Below are 16,817 nucleotides of genomic sequence, written 5' to 3' on the forward strand. Positions count from 1 at the left end.
TTTGTTCTTTGTTGTTTTAAGAGGTCACCTCTAAAGGCGTGTTGAGCTCTGGTAGAGGCAAGGAGTTGATTGTTCTCTTGCCACGTCTTCCCACTTATTCAGACTGTGGACCTCTGTGTGGAATCAAATCCTGAGTACTCCTTGTCTTCGATTCGAATGACTAGCACTTGGCGAAATAATGGAAAGGTACTGTTGATGATTAAAAGCTTTTACTGTCTACGTTTTTAGATGCAAAACTTCTAATCTATTGGAAAATCTGTTAATTTGGAAAACTAATAAACAAATAAATTTTTCCACAACATACCCTTACTTCCAATGTCTTATTTTCATTGATTAAATGTTTTTTCTTGACTTCCCTAGGTCTCTCTTGGATGACTACCCTTTTTATCCCAGATTATCCGTTGTCAGCCAGACATAATTGTCAAGTCTGCCTCTTCTCTGTTTTCCACATGGCCCTTCCTTGTCTGTCTTTGGAAAGAAGATGCTTTATACCAGAGAAAGACTTCACTACTGACCTTCACTACTGATATGAAGGTTAGTAGATTCAATTTAACTAGTTTAAATCTTTAAATATTAAAGTCTGTTATCTTATCAAAATGGAGGTAATTAGTTAAATTTATATAAAAAACAAAGGTTTGGTCACCACTGGATCATTTCTAATTTTCTGTGTTCAAAATTGCTGGTGAAACCTAATTTTTAAATGGGTAGATGGTTGTTTTTTGAGTTGCAGCTACCATGTGTAACGGTAATATAACCAAAGAACATTTCATCTGTCATACATTTATACTAATTGCAGTTTGTTTAGTACTATTTTAGCAGTTTTAAAGTGGTAACTGATGAGGTTCTCGTTCTATTATGTTATATATCCATTGTACTGTAGGGGATTAGTCATTATTGCTGTGGTGATTCTGTACAAACTTCTCATAGTTCACTTGTCAAAAAAGACTTCTGTTCTTTAGGCTTCCAGATAGGTCATGCCACTCAGATCCTCCTCTGATAATCCCAAACACACCACTTTTGCTAAAGAGCTAGTGCAAACTCAAACTGCAGTGTGCCCTGTACAGTGGACTATTCTACCAAGAAAAACTATTCTTTTGCTGGTTTTTGGGTTTATGTTTAATGTGGATTTTTTTTCTTAGTAGTACCAGCAAACAATACTCTACATAACTGTTCTGCCTTTAGTCAGCTTTTTCAGTGAGGGATTGAGACTGTCTGTTCTTATCACATTGTCACTTGTGAGGTTTCTTTATTCATTTCACTTTTTTACAATCCAGTTACAATCCAGAAACCTTGAAAAACATTCAATAATAGCTTTTACTTAAGGAAAATCCTATATTTGTGTTAATTTTGAACTGGCATGTTGCCAAAAAACTTACTAATAATTATTTACCAGCTGTGTTGTATTATCAGTATGAAAATAACATGGTAGGTGTCATCAGTGTGTGAGGGTTAAAGGGATACTTCACTGATTAGCATTAAGCTTTGTATCAGTAGAAACCCGGTAGCATTTTTGAATGACTGCTGCTGAGTGCTTCCCTCCCTCATGCCCCCCTGAGACGAGAGATTTTTTTTTTCTCATGACGCAAAAATTGTCATTTTGCGTCATGAGAGGCATTTTTGCCCAGCGTCTGATGACTACAAGCCAGCTAGTTCCGTATGTTTTCAACCCGCCCACAGGGAGTTGGAGTCAAAGCAAGCCGAAGCGAGTTGAGAGTCAGCCATCTTGGAACTAAGCTACAGCTATCTATTTTCAGCAGTAAACTTTTACAACAAATATGTGCATTCAAACTACCGCACATGTGTACCACCGGGATACATAGATACAGATTGGAGAATATGCAGGGAACTTTATTTCAGATGGAATACTCAACAAACTATGTGAGCTTTGCCTGCTACGGAGAACAGCGCCTCAGCCTGCGGTGTTGCCCGATGCCTCTAGCCGGGTTAGGGGACATTGACAGTGGTGTGCGCTAAAGCGGAAACGCCGAATGAGGGCAGGAGTTCCAGCTAGGTGGAAAACTAACGCTAGACAGCCACCTGTCCGATCCATCCTGCTTGCAAGTGTCCGATTATTAGTCAACCAACTGGACTACATCCAACTTCAACAAAACTCCCAACACGAGTTCAGAGACTGCAGTATTTTTGTTTTTGTGGAAGCATGGCTGAGTAGTAGTAGAGTAGTAAGTGAAAATTGAGTTTATATACAAGAAAATAGTTTGAAGCCACAAAACATTATCCACATTTTTAAGACTCATATAATCAAAGCAACCTGAGTGAACATGGTAATACATTGTCTTCACTCTTAGACAATTTAATTTAACGGCAACAGAAGTTGTAGTCAGTAATTTCTGACACACACATTAAATTGCTTTCTTGGAGGACCAAACATGATGTGTTTGGAAATAAATCAGAGTAATTACATAAATTAAATGTATACATGTAGATGCCCTTTTTAGTTTTCAGCATCAGGATACATTTTCCTTCAGCAGAATTTATTTTTCTGACGGGACAGTCTACAATTTTATATAATGATGTAATACTACAATTTTAACCGATGACATTTACTTTTTTGTTTGTTTTATACATAATAATGAACACACGCATTTACTTATAATAATTTAATTGATTGAGTAGTCGCAATTCACTTAGGAGTCTTAGGTCTGTCAATTTTTCCAACCCACCTAGATGAGTATAAGTGTCATAACCATATTTTTAATTTAATTATTCTTTGGTTGTTATACAGCATACTTTACTAACCATTTACTTTGAGAAATAAATTGATAGTTAAAGTATTTTAATTAAAATTGATTGTATTAATTCTTGAAATAAGTCAAGATTAGTTCCCTATAATCATGAAAAACAAGAGCCGTTGTCAATGAGAAATCAAGAAACTGTTTTAGATGCATATTACATTTATTTACCACAACACATGCTCAGGGAGACACCAGGCAACAGGTGCCTCAGAAACAATAATTTTTGAGGAAATGTCACTCTTCACTCTTCAAGTCCTCTCTGAAACAAAAGAAAGCAAAATATAAGATAAATTGTGAGATGTGTTTTGATTAAATAGTATCATATCAATCCTTGTCATAACAGATTGACTCAGTATGCCCATATATCCCCACATTAGGCCCCTCAGAGGAGTATTCTAAATGTAGTGATAGTCATCTAGTAATAGCTGGGAGACCACTGACCAATCAGTGAAAGACCAGCACCTCATTGTTAAACAGTATATGAATAAGATGGTCGTACTGAAAGGTAAGGTTGTGCAAAAAAACTGATTCACATTCATGAATCAATTCAAGCTTTACCGATTCAAAATCGTTCATAAATTTCCAAAAATATTTTTTTTTTTTTTGTTTTGTAATGCACTTTTACTATCCATGGAAAGTACCTATGTTCATACTGAGAATGTTTTTTTAATAGAATTTTTTTTGAATTGAATCGTTTTTCTGGCAGCCTTAAATCGTATCGATCGTGACATTTTCAAATCTTTCCCCCTACTGAAGGTCACATTGTTTTTGTCCGGAAACCAAAAAGAAATCTTTTCCTTTTTACATTATAGACAATATATATATGACCATTTCAACTGACTTTTGACCCCCATCTCTGTCTTGGCACTAGCTTGTTGAACCGAGACTCGCGATTTCCTCTTTCTTCGCTTCATCATACTCTTTGAAGCTTACAAACTTGGTAGATACTGTTGCTCTGTTCCTCCTGTAGAAAAACACACCATATATTTACTTACAGTGGTGCTCAAAAGTTTACATACACATGCTTAAGTTGACTAAAAGGGGAAATAAAAAAATCATGTTTTGGAAATTTATTTTAATACCTAAATTAAAAATGAGGTAAATCCAACCCTTTAAGGACACCAATTTCTTTGTGAATGAAATAACTTTTTGTAAATAAATAAATGTTCTTATTTAAAATACAGGGGTCATAAATATACATACCCTATGTTAAATTCCCTAGAGGCGGCAGATTTTTATTATTAAAAGGGCCCGTTTTTTTTCCTGGATTCAGGATATTATTGCATCCTATAAAGTTCCCTTGGCCTTTAGAATTAAAATAGCCCCACATCATCACATACTCTTCACCATGGCTTAGAGATGGCATGGGTTTTATTTCAGTTTTGACTAAAACCGGGTTTGATTTGCATTGAGAGATGATTTTTATAGAAAATATCCCATGCCTATCTCTAAGCATGGTGAAGAGTATGTGAGGAGGGGGCTTTTTAAATTCTAAACCCCAAGGGAACTTTATCGGATGCAAATTCCTGAATCCAGAAAAACGGCCCTTTTAAATAATAAAACGCCTGCCTCATGGAATTTAACTGGGGGTATTTAATTTCCCCCCTGTATTTTAAATAAGCATTTTTTTTTTACAATACTTATTCTTAAAAAAAATTGGTGTCCTTAAAGGTTGGATTTTACCTCATTTTTTAATTGGGTATTAAAAAATTTTCCAAAACATTTTTTTTTTTATTCCTCTTTTATCAATTTTAAGCTGTGTAAAAAACTTTTGAGCCCCACTGTATTATATCAATCTGACAAAGCTAGCGAATGCTCATAGTAAAAGAAAATTGTATTTGAATTTCCTGTACTTACGCACTTCAGAAGCCTTCTTTTAAAAAATTTCACCTTGACTGCAGCTTGTCCCCAAATCTTTAAGCACTAGATTTTTTACTTTCTTTTTTCCCTTTTCTAAAATTTTGCAGAAACACGTTAAAGTAACATTTATGATATTTACTCTAAATTAAAGTTCATTGCTGAATAGACTTTGGGCTAGATTGACATTACCTATAGTAAGCTCCTTATACTTCTTTCTACTTTTTTTACCCCTTTCCCCGCATCCTGGCCTTTTTCTGTTCACTTCCCCCCTCATTTTCAAGTTCCCGACCTGCACAGTTGTCAAAAAGTCGCCACCTCTGATTTCATAGAGCAGCAATTTATTTAAAATAAAATTTTTCCACCCAAAAAGCCAAGTGAAAACCCCCTGGACTCGAGCTTTGCACCCCTTTTTGCCCCCTTCATGGCAATCTGTTCAGCTTTCCGACGGGGCTGCGTCTTTTAGGTTTTTCCCATGTTCTTCTTCATACGCTCCAGGGAGCCTGGGTTTCCGCTCTTTCTTTTCCCCTCTGCCATCGGGGGCCTCAGTTGCCTTTTTGGGCCCTTCCTTTTAAAATTTCGCACTCTTGCACGCATCTTCTACTTCTGCCTGAGCTGGATGATGGGGGCCCCCTTCTTCTTGGTTTATCACTGGTTTGTTTTACAAAATATTCAAATTTCCTTGTAAAAATGTATGTTAAACAAACCTGCTATACAATTGAAATCACTGCACTCCCCCTGTGAGGGAGGGCCACCCTTTCCCAAAATCCACACCTTGCTCACAAGTTTTGCGCCCCTCGCTCATTTGCTCCAAGCAGACCTGAGCCCTCCCTTCACCTGAAAAGGTTTTTGCGTCTTCAAATATGGGATTGTTTTCCCTTTGATCTCATTTTCCCAAACATCACAAACGGAGCCCGAAGGTCCTGGAAAATGCGGGGAAATTTTTGTGAAACAAGTTGAATAAAGTATCTGCAATGCAAAAAGTCCAAATTTAATTTTTTGAAGAGTTTATCAATTTGAAGTTGAGCATCCTTAAAACAAGCCCAAGAATTTCAAATTTTGGTTATTTCCTGAAAACAATTTGATGCTAGTTGTATTTTTTTCACTTAATTTATACCTTTAAATGTGCATGAACAGATTTAAGTTGTTTCTGGGCCTCAGCTGCTTGCCTGTTGGCCTGGCTTAGCTGGATCTCCATCTCATTGAGGTCTCCTTCCATCTTCTTCTTCAAACGGAGAGCCTCATTCCTGCTGCGAGTCTCAGCATCAAGAGAGCTCTGAAGAGTATCCACAATTCGCTGTTGATTTCTCTTTGCTTGCTCCATCTCTTCATCTTTCTCGGCCAACTTGCGATCAAGATCAGCCTTAATCTGGTTGAACTCAAGCTGTGCTCTGAGAATCTTCCCTTCCTCATGCTCCAGTGAGGCCTATCATCAAGTAAAGAATAAAATGAAAACAAGACTAGTTACACCAAGTACCAAAAAAGGCTCATGAAGTCCACCGTTCAACATTCAAGATACCTCTGCTTCCTCCAGAGCTGTTTGTATCTCAGACTTCTCCTGTTCTAACTGTTTTCGAATCTTCTCAAGCTCATGAATACTCTTTCCACTCTCACCAATTTGCTCAGTAAGGTCAGATATTTCCTCTGAGAAACAAAATGTCATATTATTAATGGTTTGGTCATAATAAAAATCTACAATAGAGATGTAAGCTGGTTTTTCCCATACCTTGTAGATTCTTATTCTCTCTCTTCATGGTCTCCAGATGTTCAAGAGATTCTTCATAAGAGTTCTTCAGTTTGAACAGCTCAGTGCTCAGAGACCTGGCTTCCTTCTGAGAGCTCTCCAGCTCTGTTTGAGACTCTTCATACTTCTGTTTCCATTCTGCCAAGACCTGAAATATGTATGCTTAAGGGTCATTTTACTTTAATTATTTATCTAAAAGAGCAAAAGTGCCATATGTATTTAAAAATACAACCTTATCAAAGTTTCTTTGCTTCTTGTCCAGAGCAGCAGCAGCAGCATTAGACCTCTCCACATCTACCATGAGATCTTCAATCTCATTCTGTAGCCTGTGTTTGGTCTTCTCCAGAGACGAGCATTTAGCATTCACTGCTTCCACAGCCTCCTCAGCATCCTGCAGACGCTGAGCCAGCTTTTTCCTTTTGAAATTGATCATTCAAACCATTTAATGTTCCTGCAATTTTGCTAGTTGGATAAATTCAAATGAATTTAACTATTATGACTGGCTGCTCGGTCATCTAACAGACAAACTTTTTGTTCGTCTTACATTTTAGAAGGAACATAACACAAACAAAAAGCTGATCTGCTAGACAAAGTAAAAATGTCTCTTTTTAAGATATCAAATCGTGAATTTGGATGTCAAAATGTCTTACTTGGCCTCCTCCAGTTCCTCGGTTCTCTGGATGGCATCAGTTTCGTACTTGGTTCTCCACTGAGCCACCTCAGAGTTGGCCTTGGACATGTTGCGCTGCAATTCACCCTTGGCCTCCTGCTCCTCCTCATACTGCTCCCTGAGCAGGTCACAGTCATGTCGAGCAGACTGCACTGCATGGGCTAAAGCATTCTTGGCCTGAAATAAAAACATATCTTGTTGCATTTTTATGTACCACCATCTGTACCAAGTTGTTACTTGTTACTGTTGGTTGATACCTTGACTTCCTCCTCTAGTTGTCTTTTAAGGTCTTCAATTTGTTGAGTGTAGGACTGTTTTCCTCTGGTTAGTTGGGACACCAAGGAATCCTTTTCCTCAAGCCGCCTTACAAATTCACCTAATTTTGATAAAAGAATTAAATAAGTTGTTCATAATATCCCAAACAAAACCCACAGTTCAAATCAAATGTTTACCATTCTCAGTTTGAAGCTTTGCTTTCTGCATGGTGAAGTCATTATAGTACGCTGTCCCTCTTCTGCCTTTGTTTTGTATTCGTTCATCTGATCTTCCAGGACCTGCACATTTTCTCCAAATTATTCTGAAAACAAAAAACATCAAGAGTGGAACATAACCCACTTCAAAAGAAATGAAAGGTGTCTTAGGTTGCTTTCACACCTGAGCAGTTTGTTCGGTTTTACTGTATCCTGGAACATTTTGTGGGATGGTCTGGTTTGTTTGTGTTGGTGTGAAAGCTTATTCAAACTTTGGTGCCAACTAAACAACCAAACTCTGGGCTGCTTGAAAACGGGGTCTTGGTTTGCTTCCAAGTGCACCAGCGTTTGCTGAACTTTAGTTGAGAATGCAATCCGACCCAAATACGGAAAGTAAACCAAAAAAACGTGCTTACTAGATTTACTAGCTACTTGACTAACCTGCAATTTCCACCTTGCTCACAATTTACAGACCTATGTTTTAAGTGATGATCATTTCAAATCCATAACCTATTATGATAAATTGCTTGTTGTCAGTGACAACATGTCATCATCTCTCTCTCTCTCCCATCAGGGCCCACCCTGTTCTTCATCGCCTCTTTTCAGCTGCTCATATTGTTCTAAAATATTAGAAACATTAAAGCAAATCAAGAAAACCCAAGACACTATAAACTTGGTGTAGCTCAGGAAATGTCAGTCATTTTCACTTGGATATTCTGTCCAATAGACCAGCTTTTGGTGCGCTTTAAAACAATATTCAAAGAAAACAAAAAATGCATCAGTGTTGCAACTTCACCCCTGAATTCCATTGAGTCTACAGAACTATAGGTGTGAAAGCGCCCTTAGACTAACAATGAGATGAGATATATATGTATATAGAAAAAAGTATTTTACCTTAGCCTTCACAATATTTTCCATATTGGAGACCACATCATCCAGCTCCAGTCTGAGCTCGCTCTTCTCCTTCTCCAGTTTCTGCTTGACTCTCTGCAGGTTATCAATCTGCTCTCCCAGGTCAGCCACACTGTCAGCTTGTTTCTTCCTGAGTGTGGCAGCAGTGGCTTCATGCTGCAGAGTGGCCTCTTCAAGGTCTCTGCGGAGTTTCAGGAAATCAGCCTCCCTCTTCTTGTTCATTTCAATCTGGGCAGATGTTGCTCCACCAGCCTCCTCCAGCCTCTCACTGATCTCCTCCAGCTCTCTGGCCAAGTCTGCTCTCTGTTTCTCCACTTTGGCTCGGGCAGCTCGCTCTGCCTCAAGCTCTTCCTCCAGTTCTTCAATGCGGGCCTAGACCAAAATCAAGGATTTGTTTTCCTTTTAGCTAAATATCACGTCCCTGCATAAGTAAATTAACACAGTTCTTCTAATTTAACATTACCTGTAACTCCTTCAATTTTTTCTGGAGCTGGGCACTCATTGCTTGTTCATCTTCAATTTTACCATTGAGTTGGCTGATTTCAAAATCTTTCCTGTGGATGAAAAAGTTTTAATATGTACCAGCTGTCACATAGTTTGAAATCTATTTTTGTTTCCTTTTTAAAGTGCACTTTTAATGTTACTTTTTCAGTCTCTCTTCAAGTTGCTGTTTGTCATTTTCCAAGTCCATGACACTCTCTAGAGCTAACTTTAGGTCTCCTTCAAGCTTCCGTTTTGCTCTCTCAAGGTCCATACGCACTTTCTTCTCTTGCTCTAGGGAGCCTTCCAGCTGCAGTGGGTGATCATTACAGCCTTTTAGTTTAATTTATTCACAATATATAAAATGTTTTTTTGTTTTTTACATACCAACACACTCTTATTTACTATGTTCTTACATCATCCACTTGCTGCTCCAACTTAGTCTTGGCCTTAGTCAGAGTGTTGACTTTGTCTTCTTCACTCTGCAGATCATCCAGTGTTTGCTGATGAGCTTCCTGTAAGGCTTTCTTTTCTTTGGTCAACTTAGCTATGATTTCATCCAGAGCAGCCATCTCTTCGACAAGGTTCTTCACCTGTGTAAAGTAAGAAAGTTAGAATTTTTAGTCAAAAATTCTAGACCCATGGCATCAACATTCTGTACCAATTTATATACAACAGGAGTAATCATTTAAATGGAAAATTTGCCATTTTGTATCAATACCAGTCAGCTCAGCAATTGAACAAAGACATTGTCTGTGAAGCAAATGTCTTATAGTACCTTGTTCTCTGTGGCGTGCTTCTCTTTCTCCACTTTAGCCAGAGTTAACTCTAAGTCATCAATGTCTTTCTTCAGCTCAGAGCACTCATCCTCCAGCTTCCTCTTCTTAGCAGTCAGTTCAGAATTCATCTCCTCCTCATCCTCCAGTCTTTCTGTCAGCTCTTTGGCTTTTGCCTCCAGCTGAATCTTGTTTTTGATCAGCCCCTCACATCTTTCTTCAGCATCACAAAGATTGATCTTGCTCCTGTTATAATTTAAAGTCACAGCATTATACCTAGGCAGACTTGGTTTGATTTTATTATTATTGTAATGATCACAGATTTGAACATTTCTAACATACAGATTGAACTTGGAGCTGCAGATCATTCTTCTCTTGAAGAAGAGTGACCGTTTTTTCTTCAAGTTCCTTCCTGCGGGCCTCAGATTTTGCGTAAGCCTCTTTTAGTTTGCCAAACTCTTCCTTCATAATGGCCATTTCCTTCTCAGTCTCTGCCGATCTCAAAAGAGGTTTAATCTTAAAGAACATCTTCATCCAGGGCCAATTCTTGACCCCCATAAAAGCACGTATGTTCCACTGGATCACAAGTAATGCATCCCTGTAGACATTGATTTATGAAGTTATTGTAATGTTGTAATTTGTAATTAGTTCCTGGATATTCTTTATATTTAAATTCATTTATTGCATCTACCTGCGTTCTACAATCTTCTGGAATTCAATTCTCGCCAGAACACCTCGTGACCTTGCCTGGATCCTAGTGATGATTAGAGATAAGCGGTCATCACGCATTTCCTCCAGAAGACCAAGCAGTCCAGCTTTGAAGAACACCTGATTTTTGCAAACAGATGAGATCAGCAGTATTATACATCAGAGACACCCACGTTGAGCAAGTGTGTGCTTTGAAGACAATGGCTCATGCCCAGCTCAATATAGACATATTTCTGTCTGTTGTAACAAAACATAGATAGTAATGATTGTGAATAAAAGCAAGTGTAGTTGAACAAGTGATGCCCCATGGTTGTCTTTAGTTAAAGAATTGCAGTCTATAGAAAACCACAAAACAAATGGTATCACACTGAAATGTAAATGTATATGCTTTATACTAAATGTGGCAAAATGTATTTTACCAATACTTACCTTGGTGTGCCCCAGTTTGTACTGGTTATGGTCTAAATCCAAGGAGCCCAAAAGCTTCTCTGAAGCTTTTTTGTTATCAATGAACTGTCCCTCAGGAATAGCATTTGGGTTCAAAATGCGGTATCTTTGTAATGAAGATAAAAGATAATTTTAGTTTTATTGCATGTCCTGTAAAATATCAACTCCCAAAATATGCCCAGCTAAATACTTATCCCTGTTAAAGTGTCGATAGTAAAATGTATCATTGTGTGAGAAATTAAAAGAAACAAGTTAAGTAGAGAAACATAACACATGCAAAGAGGCCATTAAGATTTACTGAACAGATGATTAGTATCAAATTATGTGAATCATATGCTACAACCTTCACAGTTATCAGATATCACTTTAAATTGAACACCTATTGGAGATTTGTGGAGCAACGTCTTAGACAGTGGTCTTCTCCACATCATCAAAACACTAAAAGAGGAAATATTTTATTGTAGAATGGTGTCCATTCCTCTATCGGAGTGCCAAAAACTTTCATTCATCTGTATATTGACAGACACCTCTGTTTGAAATCTCCATAGAGGATCCTGTTGGGGAATCCCTTTCTGCAGATCCTGATGCCTTCCAGTACACCGTTACAGCGCAGCTGGTGCATCACCAGAGGGTTCTCCATGGCCCCAGGAGTCTTGGTCTCATTGGGGATGATGCAGCGAACAAAGTGAGGGTGAGTAGACCTCAGGTTGGTCATCAGCTTGTTCAGGTTCTCCTGAGGAGGTAATTTAACCCTGTGGTTAACACTCAGTGTAGGTTATTGTTGTGTTGCATATCTCTGTTGGTAATATAAAATTAAGTCTCAGTCATTGTTTTTTTATATGAAATAGTCATTCACATATTTTATGTTTACTAACCCTGTGCAAGGCAGACACTGTTTGGAAGGATGAACCCTTCTTTTTGCTTCCTCCTCCTTTGCCGCCCTTTCCACCTTCAGCTACTGTAATAAACCAGTGTACAACACATTAGATTGCATTAACAAACCCAGTTCCCACTAAGGCAAATGCAGTACATTCAGGGGCAAATTCATCACAGAATTGTGCAGCTTTGCGGCTGCTAAAGCTGCACTTATAGGACAAAAATACAATGTGTACCCCTAATCATTGCCAGGCAAGCTTCTGTACTTTTTGCAAATGTTAAAATTAGTTAATATGTAGACATTTGGGGCAAAATAGGCCCCTTTCTCTGCAGTCCAATTCACAAAGAGCAGCACTGATAGCCACACACAGTTACAATAAACATATTAGTCTTTAGAGAGTTGGTGGTAATGAAAAGCAAGTGTCCCTTGCTTTAAATCATGCCATCTTTAACAGTCTGGAGTTTTGCGTTTGAAAACACCAATAACACTATCAGAATCCCTAATACTGTTTCTTTCTGTCATGTATTAAATTCCTTGCCTGACTCCTACCCATGATATAGGCTTATGCAGTGACAATATGCTTATGCAGTGTGCAAAGAAAGTATCTCCAACTCAGTGATCAAAAACTAAATTAACAATACAATAAGTTTAATAACTAAAACTCTTTTTACTTGAGGTGGGGCAATAGTGGTTGCAAGTGCAATTCAGTGTGCTATCAGCGGCTGCAATCCATTCCTGGTGAATTTGCCCTTCCGTTTATTCCTACCTGCATCTGATCCAGCATAATTGGCAAAGAGGACAGATAGCAGCTTCAGATTAGACTTCTGGTAGAGTCCTACAACGGTCTCATTCAGAGGATCCTTGTTCTTCACCAGCCAGTTGTTGATATTATAATCAACAGTTCCAGCATAGTGAACCAGGGAGAAATGGGCCTCTGGTCTTCCTTTGATAACTCTGGGCTTCTGGAATTGGCAGATTTCCCCAGATGGTTGTCATAGAGCTTAGTTTTAAAGGTGGTATCAGAGGCTTTGGGGAACATGCACTCCTCTTCAAGGATGGACATGATACCCATGGGCTGAAGGGACAAAAATATATGTTAATAAGTGGTTTATTTGATTTCTTTATGTATGGCTTAACATACAGTAATCCATTTTCTCACCTTTTCAATTAGGTCAATGCAGGCCTGCAAGTCCATACCAAAATCTATGAAAGTCCATTCAATGCCCTCTTTCTTGTACTCTTCCTGCTCCAGCACAAACATGTGGTGGTTGAAAAACTGTTGCAGTTTTTCATTGGTGAAGTTGATGCACAGCTGCTCAAAGGTGTTGAACTGAAATGAAAAAGTCCACAGTATGACAGGCTTAATACTGTACCTTTTCCTTAAACCACAGACTACTTCATATAGAGTAAGTATGTTTTTCAAACTCACATCAAAGATCTCAAATCCAGCAATGTCCAGTACACCAATGAAATACTGGCGAGGCTGCCTGGTGTCGAGGGATTGATTAATTCTCACCACCATCCACAGAAACATCTTCTCATACACTGATTTAGACAGTGCACTAACAGCATAGTTCACCTAAAAAGGAAATATACATAAAACACCTTTTTTATTTTAATTTCAGGAATTCATTTTGAAATTTAATAAATATATTAATATTCTCTTACCTGGGCGACATTTTGTCCCTTGGTGACCCACTCATTTCCTACTTTGACTCTTGGGTGACAGAGACCTTTAATTAGGTCAGCAGATTCAGGCCCATCAGATATGCAACTTTGTCGGCATCTGTTGAGGCATTTTGCTATTTCGATTAATTACTCAAGGTTTTCACTGCTTTTCCATGTTTTTGTCATTCTTTTATTCCTGATTCCTTTAGATTAGAATACAGGGTCCCGCTATTCATGCCATTTTCTCCACCCATTCATTCCACAAGATAATAAATAAATAAAATAACTAGTTAAAAACTGCATTGAGAAATGACACTTTTATTAAACACTTGTTTAAAACATCTAACTTGTCATTTTTGTCCGTTTAGAGTTTTGATAGCTGTCGGGAACATTTGTGTTTGAGTCTGTTATTTTGGGTTTTGAGTGATCTGTATCACTTCCCAGAGGGCAGCAAGTCAAATAGGTAATACGCTTTGACCTTTGTGACCTGAATGAATTCAAGTTCAATTATGAGTCTTTTGGCTATTTTGTGTTTAGCACCATTGGCTGTAGTTTGTTTCAAAAAACATTTATCACCTTCAGTGCCATCGCCTCTGCCTGCTCCTCACGTTGCTTGGTCTTGAATTTCATATTCCATGATGCATGATGGCACCAGTCATCTTGTAAATGCCGTTCTTCTCTTCTTGAGTGAAGCCCAGCACATCGAAGGCATCCTAAAAAATTATGAGATCAACAAATGAATTTCTGGCAGGGTAAATATAAAAATTAATTTCGGACTGGGATTTGAAGATTTAGCTCACATCAGTGGCCATCAGCTCTTCAGAATCATTGATAGAGGCTACTGTTGTCTCTCCTTGGGAGATGAAGGCGTAGTCGTAAGGGTTGTTGGTGATAAGCAACATTTCTGAGAAGGAAATTAAAAAAATGTGCTGTAAAATATTTAACTGTATTAAGATTATGTCATAACTCACTTTTGATGGCGATTCAAAGCATTTTGTGAGATATATACCCAGAAGCTCAGGCTTTGCCTGAGACAAGATCTGGTAGAAAATGTGGTAGTCCCTCTCAGCTTTTAATTGATAGGTCACACGAGACTTTTCCAAAAGGTCTGTTTGAGAAAACAATTGTTATTGTTCTTCTCGTTGTAATACATTTAAATGTGTTACATAAACCATGTTACTTACAAGTTTCAATATCAGCAGAGGCCAGCTTTCCACGGTTATCAAAATGAATGCGGATAAATTTACCCTAAGAGGAAGCAAGCCACTCATTTTAGTCCTGTTAATTCAATCACTTCAATGGAAAAATGACCATTTGCAACCAAACAGACACTAACAAATCTAGAGGAGTTGTCATTCCTGATGGTCTTGGCATTCCCGAAGGCCTCCAGAGCAGGGTTAGCCTGGATGATTTGATCCTCCAGCGTACCCTGATTTTGTCAAATAAAGACACACCTTCAGGTTCAGTGCCAAATAAAATTGCAAAATGTGCTTAAGCCATTAGAAATTATTTGATTTGAAATGTGACTGTGCTTTATGACTGATACTTAGTGAAATATTCAGAAGTATATTTTGTAGTACAGACTTTCTTTTCAGCAGCCTGATCTTTCTTCACATTCGGAGCAGCAGCGATGCTGGCAAAGTACTGAATGACACGCTTGGTGTTGACAGTCTTTCCAGCACCGGATTCTCCACTGAGTTGAAGAGAGACAGAAAGTTTTAGACCAAGACATATGACCCTTAAATACTTAAGGGATTTTTTTGGGCTGTGTGACTTACGTGATAAGGATTGACTGGTTTTCTCGGTCTGTTAGCAAGAGAGATTATAAAAGTTTTATTAAAAAATAAAATGACGTCAATGTTGAATATTCAAAGAAAATGACGCTAAAATAGAATATTTACCTGACAGCATGTACTGATAGGCATTGTCAGAGATGGAGAAGATATGAGGAGGAGCTTCAGACCTCTTCTTTCCTCTATAGGCAACAACCACCTCTTGGTTGTAGACTGGCAGCCACTTGTAGGGGTTGACAGTCACACAGAAGAGCCCAGAGTAGGTCTGTTGTAGTAAGCGAAGGGCAAGATAATAAATTGATAAGATATGTTTTACCTTGTCATAATGATGTTGCTTATTAAACAGTGCTTTATCAATGGGTAGGAGAGGTTTTATGTTACGCTTTATTTTCGTACATAGATCATCCATGCTGCATAACGCTCTTTGAGGTTAAACAGCACAGCGGGCTCATGGAGGAAGGTGAACATCGCCATGTCTTCAATTTTATCAAACTTTGGCGGGTTTTGAGGGTGTACATCACACTCCTTCACTGTCACAGTCTGCAGAAAAAAATTCATATATTTTACAGTCACAATGACCAAAAATAACCAAATGTGTCACTAGAAATATGTGAGTCCGCTAAATTGAATCTACCTTTCCAAACTCGTTTCAGCGGTGACTTTGTCACCATCCCGACTGATGATGGAAGCTTTGACAAACTCAACATCTGGGTCAGGAACAAAGCACTCCTTCTTTATGTCAAATATACGAGTCTGGGCCTCCAAACGCTCCTTGTCTGACTTTCTTAGAAAAGGAGCAGCCGGCCCAAACTCTCTCATGGCAGCGTCACCCATTTTCGACCTGTTACAAATTTTTGGGATATTGTATTCAGATTAACATAAAGCAGAATTATTATAAAATGTGCACAATAAGTCACATTTCATGCTATACATTAGCCGTTAGCATACTACATGTGCAATAATGACAAGGTAGATAGTTTTATTTCTTTAGTATGCTAGTCACCTTGAGCTCTTAATCCTGTATCAGTTTGATTACAACAGCTGTACACAAACAAAATTTACTTTTAAGTCCTCACTGAAGTTGAGGGTATAGATATAGTCATGATTCAAGATTTTTACTGAATCAAAAGTGGCTTTTATTTAGGGCTGGTTGGAGTGTAACAGAACTAGGATCAGTTAGGGTCTTGCTATCCAAACCAGATAACAAAGCAAAACATTTCACTTCAACTACCATACCATCACCATTGTTGACCACCAGCAAAGATCATGATATAGATGTTAAGTGTATTCCAAAAACTTCACACCAAAATATTTTCTATTTAGGCTACCTTACTATATGACTGATATAAATGTTTTGCTTACCTTTGACTCTCAACCTTCAATCAAATAAAGCAACGAGCCCCGTAGCTGACAGCAGCACTCTCTCCATTAATAAAGGTTGTTTATCCACCAAATATGGAATGCATTTTTGGAGATTAGAGAGGTTACATATTAAAAACAAAGCGCTGTCCTAATTGGGCAGAATCTACTGCTGCTATTTGTTGCTTTCACCTTGTGACAAACAAGGCGAGGAACATAAATGGTACATAGAAAGGGGAGGGGAGGAGGTGTGGATTAGGGACAGGCTTGATATCAAATCTCTTATTTTAATCAGATAAATCA

General features: G+C 38.2%; 1 long non-coding RNA gene and 1 pseudogene across 2 annotated transcripts in view; one reads left to right on the forward strand and one right to left on the reverse strand.

Annotated features, from left to right (window-relative positions):
- The window catches only part of LOC116699397 (uncharacterized), a 41,871-nt gene that overhangs the window by 23,762 nt on the left and 1,292 nt on the right, over positions 1 to 16,817 (forward strand). For both annotated transcript variants that reach the window (XR_004334421.1, XR_004334422.1), the window contains 3 exons: positions 103 to 186; positions 361 to 534; positions 11,366 to 11,508. This is a non-coding gene — a long non-coding RNA (uncharacterized LOC116699397). Of the gene's footprint in view, positions 1 to 102; positions 187 to 360; positions 535 to 11,365; positions 11,509 to 16,817 lie in introns of those variants that run through there.
- LOC116699396 (myosin-7-like) lies at positions 5,722 to 16,715 on the reverse strand (annotated as a pseudogene).

The sequence above is a fragment of the Etheostoma spectabile genome, chromosome 12 (assembly GCF_008692095.1).
Source record: "Etheostoma spectabile isolate EspeVRDwgs_2016 chromosome 12, UIUC_Espe_1.0, whole genome shotgun sequence".
Classification (NCBI taxonomy): Eukaryota; Metazoa; Chordata; class Actinopteri; order Perciformes; family Percidae; genus Etheostoma; species Etheostoma spectabile.